The 3341-nt window shown below is 35.4% G+C and overlaps 1 pseudogene; it reads right to left on the bottom strand.

Moving 5' to 3' along the window:
• Nucleotides 1-368: 368 nt before the first annotated feature.
• On the bottom strand, nucleotides 369-468 carry LOC115941913 (U6 spliceosomal RNA; annotated as a pseudogene).
• Nucleotides 469-3341: the final 2873 nt, after the last annotated feature.

Raw genomic sequence — 3341 nt, 5'->3', positions numbered from 1 at the left:
TTGTCATTGCCCTCAACCACAATGGAGAATTATGGACACTCAGGGCAACAGCATGAATGAACATTTCATTGTTAAAACATGAAGTTTCTTTGGATGCTACTCCTCTGGACCTACTTCCTTCACTCACCTATCTGTAAATGATGGACTTGGAGAGTTGGGTTTCAATAACTGAATCTAATGAAACTTAAGCATCAGGACAATCTATTGCATAGTACACTTCCAAAGGCCAATTTTATTTTATTTTTTTTATTTTTTATTTTTGACTTTTTACGTTTTTATTTTAATTCCAGGATAGTTAGCATACAGTGTTATATTAATTTCAGGTGTAAAATATAGTGATTCAACCAGTCCATGCATCACCCAGTGATGAAAATATGGAACCCTTCACAAATTTTTGTGTCATCCTTGTGCAGAGGCCATGCTAATCTTCTCTGTATCTTTCTAATTTTAATAGTGTTGCCAAAGCAAGCACCTAATTTTAAACTATTATAAATACATTTATAGAGGCTAATTTTAAACAATTATAATACATCATGATTTTTTTTGTTGGGTGGGAATCATGTAAAACAGAATTTATCTGAATTCCTACAATTGTAAAGCAAAAATCTGTAACAATGCTACACATAACGAGCACAACTCTGTGACTATGAGCAGTCACATGCTTTCCAGATCCCAACATTTCAGATCCATCTTAAGTCTGTGATACTAAGAGACATGCAAAATTGTTACTGATACAGCAAAATGGCTCTGAATCACATACTTCTTCTGTGAAAACAATTTGATATAAGTTTTCCAAATGTTGACAATTCTAAAAATTTCACATAGCATTACCAGTAACAAATTATGAAACCAGAAGAAATCTTCCTAAAAATCAAATTTTGACCAACCATACAAGAAGCAAGACATTCTTTCTATGGTTCTATAGAAAATATTTTTAAATTCTTATTTGAAAATGTAGGACGTCTGGGTGGCTCAGTTGGTTAAGCGACTGCCTTTGGCTCAGGTCATGATCGTGGAGTCCCGGAATCGAGTCCCACATCGGGCTCCCTGCTCAGCAGGGAATCGGCTTCTCCCCCTTACCCTCCCCCCTCTCATGCTCTCTCTATCTCATTCTCTTTCTCAAATAAATAAATAAAATCTTTTAAAAAAAAGAAAATGTAAATAGCATTGCAGACAAATACAAAGGGAAATGGTAAGGTGTGTCAGTTACTAAATGTTCTTTTTCTGTATGACATAATGCTTGTGATATTTGTCAACTTTGAAAATATATGGGTATATATACTGATTCCTTTTCTTATTCAAAAAAATATTCATTTTTATATATAATTTAGAATTTTGAATTTTGTATTACTTTTTTTAAAGAGATTCTCCATTATTGTACAGCAGCAAGCACCACAAAATCTATTCCTCCCCCTGATGATTCTATTTTCCAAACTCAAACTAAGAAACTTTCTTTCATACTGTCCTTTTTCTAGAAGATTTTTTAAAATTACTTTCTAAGACTTGCTTTCTTGAGATGGAAGTGTTGTAGAAAATTCATTTTCTTGACGGTATCTTCCTTCATTTATTTTGTTTTGTTTTAGACTCTTCTTTGGACACAGAAAATTCCTTTTGATTCAAATAATTCATAAAGCCATAAAGGTTGAATTCCAAAACAGAATATTTACTCACTATAGCCACTTACTTTCTCACACATTTCTAATCCAAGTATTAACTGCTTTTACCATTCAAATTAATTCAGATTGTCTCAATAATATATATATATTAGAAATAATTTTATTTGAAGGTCTGTGGTTAAAGCAGTGATCATATAAAAACTATATACCTATAGGCATCTGGGTGGCTCAGTTGGTTAAATGCCTGCCTTTGGCCCAGGTCATGGTCTTGGGGTCCTGGGATTGAGCCCCGTGTAGGGCTCCCTGCTGAGCAGGGAGCCTACTTCTCCCTCTCTTTTTACCCCTCTCCCTGCTTGTGCCCACACACTCTCTCTCTCAAATAAATAAATAAAATCTTTTTAAAAATTAAAAAAAAATACACCTATATTTCCTAAACACATTAATTTAACTTAAATAAATTCACCTTCATTAGCCAAACTTTTGACTTAGGGCAAAGACTTTTTTTGCCTATGTGATTTCTGATTGTTTATTGGTGTTACTTTTCCAGCATAAAATAAAGCCATAATTTATTATCTATGAACTCAGACTTGTTTTCCTTTAATGGAGAGCCGCTTAAGAAGCAAGCTGAGTGAAGAATCTATCTGGAATTTAACATTCCTTTCCTATTCTTTTACATATGTCTCATATATGCCTAATGATTTTTTCAACTGTTTGTATTATCAAATCTTTCAAATGAACTTTCTTTGATTTTTGTAAAAATAACTCCTTTCACACCCTTTTTATTACTTACATAATACTTAATTAAATTTTGTAATTATGAAATATAACCAACATAAATCAGTTTGGGAACAAACTGATTTTTTTAACATTTTATTTATTTATTTTAGAGAGAGAGTGGAGAGAGAGGCAGAGTGGGAGGGAGAGACAAAGACTCCACGCTCATTGTGGAGCCCCACACGGGGCTTGATCCCAGGACCCTGAGATCATGACCTGAGGCAAAACCAAGTCAGCTGCTTAACAGACTGAGCCACCCAGGTGCCCCAAACTGATTCGTATCAGCACACTGGTCATCAGGTGGGTTTAGAATGGAAGTCTTTTTTTTTTTTTTTTAAAGATTTTATTTATTTATTTGAGAGAGAGAGAATGAGAGAGAGCACATGAAAGGGGGGAGGGCCAGAGGGAGAAGCAGACTCCCCGCCGAGCAGGGAGCCCGATGCGGGACTCAATCCAGGGACTCCAGGATCATGACCCGAGCCGAAGGCAGTCGCCCAACCAACTGAGCCACCCAGGTGCCCTAGAATGGAAGTCTTACAGAGGAGGTGGTCTAGGAGCCATACATACATTCTATTCTGTAGACTTCAGTCAGTATATTGAATACTCTGTTTTACATCTCAAGGAAATGAAAGCTTTGCTGAATCCAGAAAATAGGCAAGTAGAGGTTGAGTAGAAAGGTTTCTATTGTTATTATTTTTATATTAACATTTTTCATGGAATAAGTGATGATCTATGATGATTTCTGGGTTTCTTTCTGAAAACTACAATGAACTCTTCCGAGCTATTAGTGCTTAGTCGAATTGTCAAACTGTGTTTTGGATCCTAGACTGTAGTAAGTAAATCAACAGAAAAAGGTTCTGCCATCCATGCAATTAATGCAGTGCTTCTTGTCACAGGATGGGAACAGGTGCCTATTTGTCTCTTGCAATGAAGTTGTTTACCCTACATTGG

This window comes from Leptonychotes weddellii, chromosome 2 (genome assembly GCF_054177405.1).
Source record: "Leptonychotes weddellii isolate Sample4059 chromosome 2, ASM5417740v2, whole genome shotgun sequence".
Classification (NCBI taxonomy): Eukaryota; Metazoa; Chordata; class Mammalia; order Carnivora; family Phocidae; genus Leptonychotes; species Leptonychotes weddellii.
Note: the sequence above shows the minus strand (reverse complement) of the source record. Positions and strands in the feature narration are given on the sequence as shown.